This window comes from Cervus elaphus, chromosome 19 (assembly GCF_910594005.1).
Source record: "Cervus elaphus chromosome 19, mCerEla1.1, whole genome shotgun sequence".
Taxonomy (NCBI): Eukaryota; Metazoa; Chordata; class Mammalia; order Artiodactyla; family Cervidae; genus Cervus; species Cervus elaphus.
In genome coordinates this window covers 3,311,255-3,321,771 of record NC_057833.1, presented here as the reverse complement: position 1 = coordinate 3,321,771, position 10,517 = coordinate 3,311,255, and positions in this window count along the sequence as shown.

The following is a 10,517-nucleotide window of genomic DNA, read 5'->3' as shown; positions in this document are numbered from 1 at the left end:
GAAAAAGCAGGTCACAAATTTATATTTGCAGTATAAGCATAGCTATCTAAAACAAACAAAACCAAACAATCAAAATATAGGATAAAAACTAAATCTAGATGGATTTACACAGAAATGCCAGCCGTGGTTGATTTGGGTCACAGGTGACCCTTCCCACTCTTCTATATATTCCATGTTTTCTTTATTACTTTTTACTCTTCAAATACTTTTAAAAAAACATATTTTTACTGTAAAAAGTAAAAAGTTTAAAAGAATATGCTTTTTCCAAATGTTTTCCAATCCTGACTATCTGTAAACATCACAGAATAACACTTCAGTCAATGTTCAGTGGGGAAAGTAGTGAGATAGATTAGCCAAAAAAAAAAAAAAAAGTTGTATATAAACTTATACAATGTAACTGAGCCCTTGGCCTTATTTTCTCACTCCTAGTGAGACTATGTGGTGTCACCACCAGTCACAGTGGTGACTATGGTGGCCTACAAGAGGTTGACTTGAAATGAATGAGCAGTTGAGGACACGCTCGGTGGTTTAGAGAAAGTGACCACTGACTAGTTGATGCCTGTGTCATGGGAAGTTACCACTACTGTATTTATTTTTTTTTAAGTTTTTTAAAAAGTAAAACACTTATGAGCTTTCTACCTATACTTGGTGTAACTTCCTGGAGGACAGCAGTCATGTCTTATATTTTCCCATCATCCATAGGGCCTAGCACAAAGTGGGCATAGGAGTTGCTTGACATTGGACAGTCATGCCAGGCTCTTCTGCTCTCTGTGGCTGCCCCACTGAATATCTGTCTCCATTATGGGCCCACTGGGCCTTAACACTTCTGTCGCTTCCCCATTGCCTTTCCCCATTGACACTGTCAATGTTGCTCTACCAACACCTGCTCTATGCCAAAGCTGGGCAATAGTAACCAGCAGTCTGGAGAACGGCTCTTTCCTTGGTGCCTGTTTGACCTATTGTTCGTTGTTCAGTCACCCAGTCATGTCTGACTCTTTCAGACGCCATGGAAATAGCTATAGCTCACCCTATAGCTTCTTTTAAAGAAGCTGCCCAGTCCACAGCTGTTGCTGAAGCTAGTGAGTATCCTAAAGCAAGCCATGTTGGATACCACATGATCCCCATGCCTGGGACCTAACTAACAGAGCTGGGAGCAGCACCCAAGTCATAGGCAACCTATTGTTACTCTAGCAGCAGGTGATTTAGGCTAAAGGCAAACACTGTCCAAATGAGATTGGTGGTTATTCTTCCTTGAAAATTTGAATTGCAAAACAGAAAATGAAGCAATGCAGACAATGCCATCAGGAAAATAATTAAAGATAAGGAAGAAAGTCAACATCAGAGAGGTTCTCTGATTACTTTATCATGTCCATAAGCTCTTCATGCCAGCAGTCTCATTTTTCAGGTCTCTGAAAGCCTCTTATAAGTGAACTTATAGCAGGTCAGCACCCCCGGTTTTGTCAGTAAGACTCTCTCAGCGGTGTTTAGATTAAGTATGGTACCACACATTGAGTGGACTGTGAATCGATGTCAGCTGAACAATTTCCCAATATTCCCAGTTGGGAATATTCTCTAACAAGAAAGAAGAAAGAAAGTAGAAAGTGTTCGCTGCTCAGTCATGTCCAACCCTTTGTGACCCATGGACTGTAGCCCACCAGGGTCCTCTGTCCATGGGATTTTCCAGGCAGAATACTGGAGTGGATTGCCATTTCCTCCTCTAGGAGATCTTCCCAACCCAGGGATCAAACCCATGTCTCCTGTGTCTCCTGCATTGGAGGCAGATTCTTTACCCGCTGAGCGATCAGGTAAGCCACAAGAAGGGCACAGTCAAATTCAGTACAGTATATCTATCAGTAAATCAAATATTAACCAGCCATCCAATTTTCTTTTTTATATTTAAAGAGTATATGCTAGGAATTCCCTAGTGGTCCAGTGACTAAGACTCCACAGTTTCACTGCCTAGCCCAAGTTCAGTCCCTGGTCAGAGAACTGAGATCCCACAAGCCAGGCAGTATGGCCAAAAAAGAGTATATGCTGATGCTGCAATTTTAAGTAAAACATCTGTATACAAACCTTTCTATGCAGTTTGAACCCAAATTTTCAAATCACCATGAAACTACATGTGGACATGTACAAACATTCAGACATAGAAAAAATACCTAAAAGTTAATTAATAATTATCACCTAATGACGAGACCATGGGTTGTGTTTCTTTTCTTTGTATTGTTCTATGTTTCCACATTTTCCTTTGAAAATGCATTACTTGAAGAATTAGAAAAAATAATGTCATTTAAAAAAAAAGTATCCTCTAATCCTTTCTGAACAATCCATTTGAGGACCTTAAAATAGGAAAGAACTGGACATGAAACTGTGTATGATAACCTTTTCCTTACACTTTTAAGAAGGGACCTATTTCATTTTTTAAGTCTCAGAGAGGTTGAGTATCGCAAATTAATCCTAACGGAGAATGATTTCTATTTTGTCCATTTATGCTCTTATATTTATTATCTCTCTCTTATTTTCCTTGCTTCTTCCTCATTGTACTTTCTCTGACTTAAATTGAAAGCCTAGTTTATTAATTTTTAATTTTCTTCTTTTTTTAAGCATGTAAGCATGTAAATGGTCCTAGAACTTCCCTGATGATCCAGTGGTTAGGAATTCACCTGCCAAAGCAGAGGAAATGGATTCAACCCCTGGTCCAGGAAGATTTTGTGAAGCAACTAAGCCCATGGGCTGCAACTACTGAGCCTGTGGGCTCCGGCTGCTGAAGCCCATGCCCTGGGGCCCGTGGTCTGCGACGAGAGGCCCCTGCAGTGAGCACTGCAGCTGGAGAGGAAGCTCCACTCGCCGCCCGAGAGGAAGCCTGTGTACAGTGACAAAGGCCCAGCGCAGCCAAAAATCAGTTAAAGAAAAAAGACTATAGTGGTCTCCTCTTATCTGCAGGAGATACACTCCAAGGCTCCCACTGGATGCCTGACACCATGGGTAATACTGAACCCTATTCATCCTACCTTCTTTTCCTACACCTATAAACCTATGATAGTTTAATTTACAAATTACATACAGTAAAAAAAAAAAAAAAAAGCAGCAATACCTAATAATAAAGTAGAACAATTATAACAGCATATTGTAATAAAGTTTGTGAATGTGATCTCTCTCAAAATATCTTACTGTACTGTGCTTACCTTTCTGCTGCTGCTGCTTATAATATGAGAAAATAAAATGACCATGTGATGCGATAAGGTGAATGATGAAGGGATTGTGACATAGAGTTAGGCTACTATTGATCTTCTGCAGGAGGATCATCTGTTTCCAGTTATCTGGATCATTGAGCCATGATATCAATAATGATCAGATGTGGGGAGTGGATGATGTCAATGGTTGGGGATCTCAAGCAGGACAGAGTAGGACCACATAAGATTTCATCACACTGCTCAGAAGGCATGCAATTTAAAGCATATTTAATTAAATTTTTGAATTTTCCATTTAATTTTTTCAGACCTCAGTTGAAAATGCAGAAGGTGAAACCATGGGCAAGGATGGGACTAGTTTATTCATTTTTATTTAAGTACTACTTTGGCTGCATCTCACAAACTTTGAAATGTTGTCTTTAACTTGTTATTAAGTTATACATATTTTCTAATTTTCTTTATAATTTCTTTCTCAAGCTATGAATGTGCTTTAAAATTCCCAAATATATGAGTTTTTGTTATTTTTTGAGATTTCCACTTTATATGTATTTTGATCGTAGAATGTGGCATATATGATTCTGATACTATGAACATTTTAAGGCTTGTTTTCTGGCTGAAATTTATAAGTGTTCTTTGTACTTAAATATTTTGTCTTCTTCAAATACTGGGTATAGGATTCTATAAGTGTCCATCAGGTAAACTGCTAATTTTGTTGTTCATATCTTCAATATCTTTCCTTTTGTTTGTTTGATCTATAGTTTCTATGAGGATTAAATGAGCATATATGTGTGTGTGTGTGTCTGTGTGTAGTAACTTTATCTATTATATGTGTATATTTACTTTATCTATTATATATGTATATTTATATTATATAACATAAGATGTATTTATATACAAAATTATATCACATATATATATAAAATGGGGTCTGACACATGGATGAGATTTATAAGTGGCCTAAACATCGTGGATTAAAGATGTACTCTGGAGTCAGATTGCTCAGATTCAAATCTGGGCTCTGCCTTATTTGCTGGGTGACCCTGGTCAAGTTTACTTAACCTCTCTGTGCATCAGGTTCGGAATCTGTAAAACAGGAATAATAATAGAGTTGTTGCAAAGACTGAGTTAGTACATATAAAGCTCTTAGAACCATGGTGACTTAACCCTGAATCCAAGTGCAGCTAGAGAAGATTTGAAAGGGTTGGACTTGGAAATGCCACAAATACGGCAGAAGGGACAGAGGGTAGAAGGAAGTCACGGTCATAGGAATAGCACAGGGTGTAAGGTTTGGGGAGAGAATGCAGTTAAGGTAAGAGGAGGCATTGCTAGGCTAGACAGAGTGCAGGAGAGACCAGCTTTTACCGCCCGCTCTGAGACTGTGACCATAATGGCCATCAGGTTCCTAAAACCCCAGCCTCTGGCCAACACACTTCCTTCTCACTGAAAAACTCTAAGTTTAGTTCGGTTGCTCAGTCATGTCTGACTCTTTGTGACCCCAGGGACTGCAGCTTGCCAAGGCCTCCCTGTCCATCACCAACTCTCAGAGCTTGCTTGAACTCATATCCAACCAGTTGGTGATGCCATCCAACCATCTCATCCTCTGTCGTCCCCTTCTGCTGCTGCCTTCAATCTTTCCCAGCATCAGGGTCTTCTCCATAGAGTCAGTTCTCATCAGGTGGCTAAAGTATTCGAGTTTCAGCTTCAGCATGAGTCCGTCCAATGAATATTCAGGACTGATTTCCTTTAGGATGGACTGGTTTGATCTCCTTGCAGCCCAAGGGACTCTCAAGAGTCTTCTCCAACACCACAGTTCAAAAGCATCAATTCTTTGGTGCTCAGCTTTCTTTATGGTCCAACTCTCACACCCATACATGTGAGAGCTTATGGTGAACGATGTCGGATTTGTGATCTCCGAAGAAGATTTAGCTTCAGGACCAGGGACCAGGCTTGATCAGTCAAGAGCTTTTGTGTAGCAGAGTTTTATTAAAGTGAAAAAGGGGCAGAGAAAACTTCTGACATAGACATCAGAAGGGGGATGGAGAGTGCCTCTCTGCTAGTCTTTAGCTGGATGTTTTATATCTGTTAGAAATCTATAAATCAGACAGGAGAGATACCTCAAGGCTGATGGAGTTTCACCAGGCCGCTCTCCCACAATAGGCGTTTTTGAAATAGGAAAGCATGAGGTTTGTCATCCCCCAGCGGTAAAACAATTGATATGAATACTGGTTTCTTGAGCTATTATCAGCCCAAGATTTGAGAAAAGTTAAGTTCTGGTGGAACCAGGTGTCGTCATGGTTCCATAGAACCATGAATTTTAAGAGAAACACAGAAAACACAGAATTTTAAGAGACACTTGCAGTCAACACGGTAGGTGTTGTGAGAGGGCATCAGAGGGCAAATACACTAAAACCACAATCACAGAAAACTAGCCAATCTGATCACAGGACCACAGCCGTGTCTAACTCAGTGAAACTAAGCCATGCCGTGTGGGGCCACCCAAGACGGTCGGGTCATGATGGAGAGTCTGACAGAATGTGGTCCACTGGAGAAGGGAATGGCAAACCACTTCAGTATTCTTGCCTTGAGAACCCCATGAACAGTATGAGAAGGCAAAATGATAGGATACTGAAAGAGGAACTCCCCAGGTTGGTAGGTGCCCAATATGCTACTGGAGATCAGTGGAGAAGTAACTCCAGAAAGAATGAAGGGATGGAGCCAAAGCAAAAACAATACCCAGTTGCGGATGTGATTGGTGATAGAAGCAAGGTCCGATGCTGTCAAGAGAAGTATTGCATAGGAACCTGGAATGTTAGGTCCATGAATCAAGGCAAATTGAAAGTGGTCAAACAGGAGATGGCAAGAGTGAATGTCAACATTCTAGGAATCAGCAAACTAAAATGGACTGGAATGGGTGAGTTTAATTCAGATGACCATTATATCTACTACTGTGGGCAGGAATCCCTTAGAAGAAATGGAGTAGCCATCATAGTCAACAAGAGAGTCCGAAATGCAGTACTTGGATGCAATCTCAAAAACGACAGAATGATCTCTGTTCGTTTCCAAGGCAAACCATTCAATATCACGGTAATCCAAGCCTATGCCCCAACTAGTAACGCTGAAGAAGCTGAAGTTGAATGGTTCTATGAAGACCTACAAGACCTTTTAGAACTAACACCCAAAAAAGATGTCCTTTTCATTATAGGGGGCTGGAATGCAAAAGTAGGAAGTCAAGAAGCACCTTGACTCCAGGCAAATTTGGCCTTGGAGTACGGAATGAAGCAGGGCAAAGGCTGATAGAGTTTTGCCAAGAGAATGCACTGGTCATAGCAAACACCCTCTTCCAACAACACAAGAGAAGTCTCTACACATGGACATCACCAGATGGTCAACACCGAAATCAGATTGATTATATTCTTTGCAGCCAAAGATGGAGAAGCTCTATACAGTCAGCAAAAACAAGACCAGGAGCTGACTGTGGCTCAGATCGTGAACTTCTTATTGCCAAATTCAGACTTAAACTGAAGAGACTAGGGATAACCACTAGACCATTCAGGTATGACCTAAATCAAATCCCTTATGACTATACAGTGGAAGTGAGAAATAGATTTAAGGGACTAGATCTGATAGACAGAGAGCCTGATGAACTATGGACGGAGGTTCATGACATTGTACAGGAGACAGGGATCAAGACCATCCCCATGGAAAAGAAATGCAAAAAAGGCAAAATGGTTGTCTGAGGAAGCCTTACAAATAGCTGTGAAATGAAGAGAAGTGAAAAGCAAAGGAGAAAAGGAAAGATATTCCCATTTGAATGCAGAGTTCCAAAGAATAGCCAGGAGAGATAAGAAAGCCTTCCTCACTGATCAATGCAAAGAAATAGAGGAAAACAACAGAATGGGAAAGACTGGAGATCTCTTCAAGAAAATTAGAGATACCAAGAGAATATTTCATGCAAAAATGGGCTCAATAAAGGACAGAAATGGTATGGACCTAACAGAAGCAGAAGATATTAAGAACAGGTGGCAAGAATACACAGAAGAATTGTACAAAAAAGATCTTCAGGATCCAGATATTCACAATGGTGTGATCACTCACCTAGAGTCAGACATCCTGGAATGCGAAGTCAAGTGGGCCTTAGAAAGCATCACTACGAACAAAGCTAGTGGATGTGATGGAATTTCAGTTGAGCTATTTCAAATCCTAAAAGATGATGCTGTGAAAGTGCTGCACTCAATATGCCAGCAAATTTGGAAAACTCAGCAGTGGCCACAGGACTGGAAAACGTCAGTTTTTATTCCAATCCCTAAGAAAGGCAATCCCAAAGAATGCTCAAACTACCGCACAATTGCACTCATCTCACACACTAGTAAGGTAATGCTCAAAATTCTCCAAGGCAGGCTTCAGCAATACGTGAACCGTGAACTTCCAGATGTTCAAGCTGGTTTTAGAAAAGGCAGAGGAACCAGAGATCAAATTGCCAATATCCGCTGGATCATCGAAAAAGCAAGAGAGTTCCAGAAAAACATCTACTTCTGCTTTATTGACTGTGTCAAAACCTTCGACTGTGTGGATCACAATAAACTGTGGAAAATTCTGAAAGAGATGGGAATACCAGACCACCTGACCTGCCTCTTGAGAAACCTGTATGCAGGTCAGGAAGCAACAGTTAGAAGTGGACATGGAACAACAGACCGGTTCCAAATAGGAAAAGGAGTACATCAAGGCTGTATATTGTCACCCTGCTTATTTAACTTATATGCTGAGTACATCATGAGAAACACTGGGCTGGAAGAAGCACAAGCTGGAATCAAGATTGCCGGGAGAAATATCAATAACCTCAGATATGCAGATGACACCACCTCTATGGCAGACAGTGAAGAGGAACTAAAAAGCCTCTTGATGAAAGTGAAAGAGGAGAGTGGAAAAGTTGGCTTAAAGCTCAACATTCAGAAAACTAAGATCATGGAATCTGGTCCCATCACCTCATGGGAAATAGATGGGGAGACAGTAGAAACAGTGTCAGACTTTATTTTTTTGGGCTCCAAAATCACTGCGGGTCTATGACCTGACCAGTAACACTGAAGAAGCTGAAGTTGAATGATTCTATGAAGACCTTCTAGAACTAACACCCAAAAAAGATGTCCTTGTCATTATAGGGGACTGGAATGCAAAAGTAGGAAGTCAAGAGATACCTGGAGTAACAGGCAAGTTTGGCCTGGAAGTACAAAATAAAGCAGGGCCAAGGCTAGCAGAGTTTTGCCAAGAGAACACAATGGTCATAGCAAAAGCACCCTCTTCCAACAACACAAGAATAACTATAAGGAGTAGAGGCAACTCAAGTATAGTATTGTGAAAACACTACTTACATCCAGCAAGACTCCAGCCAGTTCTGCTTCCTGCTTTGTGAGTTGAAAATGGGAATTAGGGACAAGATTCCAGTCTTGGCAGGAAACCTAAGCAAAGAATCAAGTTTGAGGGTATGTAATGGGGCAGGTGGGGAGGTTTTGCAAACCTGGCCACCCAGGTAAGAGCCAACCCATGCCTGACCCAAGGAACACAAGCGATTCAAAATAAAAGATTTTTCTAGGTTAATATGAAAACACACACATGCATACAAGTGCACACATGCACACACACATATAATTTCATTCCTGCCTAATATTACATTAGATTTACAATAAATAGGTTTTTTTGTTTTTTAAGACATTATGTCTTAACAAATGTGGGCAAATCATGGGAGGAGACAACAGCAATAAAATTTTGGAAGCTATGAAGCATACTGATGAGATGTAACTGAAAAAAACAACTCAAAAAACATGAAAATCCCAAGCTATCACTGGGTAAACTGTGAAAACCTGACTTATATCTTGAAATCTTCAAAATACTCCCAAGTGGATAGCACCAGATTCCTCTGGAACTGGGAATAAAGGAAGACCTCTAAAACAAGAAGGTTTGGGTGGATCCCTACGTCCCCTCTTCTCCCCAAGCCACTGGGAAGGGGCAGACATCTGAAAGTATATTCTCTGGAAATGGTCAAACAGAGGGTCTCTGAACAGGAGAACCAGGTTCACCAAAGATAGGGCTACTGCACCAAAACCAGAGATTAAGGGACTGGTTGACTGATGACTATGAAGGCAGCCCCATCTCCAAGCCCTCTCATCCCACTAATAACAGCAGCAGCCATTATTTTACTTTCCAAGCTGGAGTCTCTTTCCCACGAGTCTGGCCAGTACAAGAGGAAAAATGTAGATACTGTGATAGACTGAATAAGTGAAAAGCAAAAGTGTTAGTCATTCAATCATGTCCAATTCTTTGCCACCCCTTGGACTGTAGCCCACCAAGCTCTTCTGTCCGAGGGATTCTCCAGGCAAGAATACTGGAGTGGATGGCCATTCCCTTCTCCAGGGGATCTTCCCGAGCCAGGGAGAGAACTCAGGTCTCCTGCAATGCAGGCAGATTCTTTACCGTCTGAGCCACGAGGGAAGCCTGATCGGCTGAATAATACCCTCCACCTCTGCAAATGTCCACCTCCTAATCCTTATGACTGTAAATATGGCAATTTTGGGCTTCCCTGGTGGTTCAGGCAGTAAAAAAACCCTGTCTGCAATGCGGGAGACCTGGGTTTGATACCTGGGTTGGGAAGATCCCCTGAAAGAGGGCAAAGAAACCCACTCCGGTATTCTTGCCTGGAGAATCCCCATGGACAGAGGAGCCTGGTGGGCTACAATCCATGGGGGTCACAGAGTTGGACATGGCTGAGTGGCTACACATGCATTTGAATATGTTACCTTGAAATGGACTTTGTGGATGTGATCAAATTAAGAATATTAAAATGGGGAGATTATCCTGGATTATGCAGATGTGTCCAATGTAGCCGCACGGGAGGCAAGAGCAGCAGAGTCAGAAAGAACAGAAATGGGAATCGGAGAGGAGAGAAGCTGCTGCTCCGGAGGCTTTGAGGATGGAAGGGGGTCAGTCAAGGAATGCAGCCAGCCTGGAGAAGTTGGGAAAGTCAAGGAAATGACTTCTTGCCCAGAGATCCCGGAACGAATCCAGGCCGGCTGAAGTCTTAATTTTAGTCCAGAGACACTGATGTTGGACTTCCTGCTCTCCAAAACTGTAAGACAGGAAATGTGTGTTTTATGTCATTAAGTTCATGGTTATTTGTCCCAGTAGCCATAGGACAGCGTTTTGTTGGCCCAAAAGTTCATTTGGGTTTTTCCATAAGCTGGTATGGAAAAACCTAAAATAATTTTTGGCGAACTCAATGTTATAATGATATTTGAAATTTCTCAATAAATGGCTCAACCAATTCACCCAGAAGCG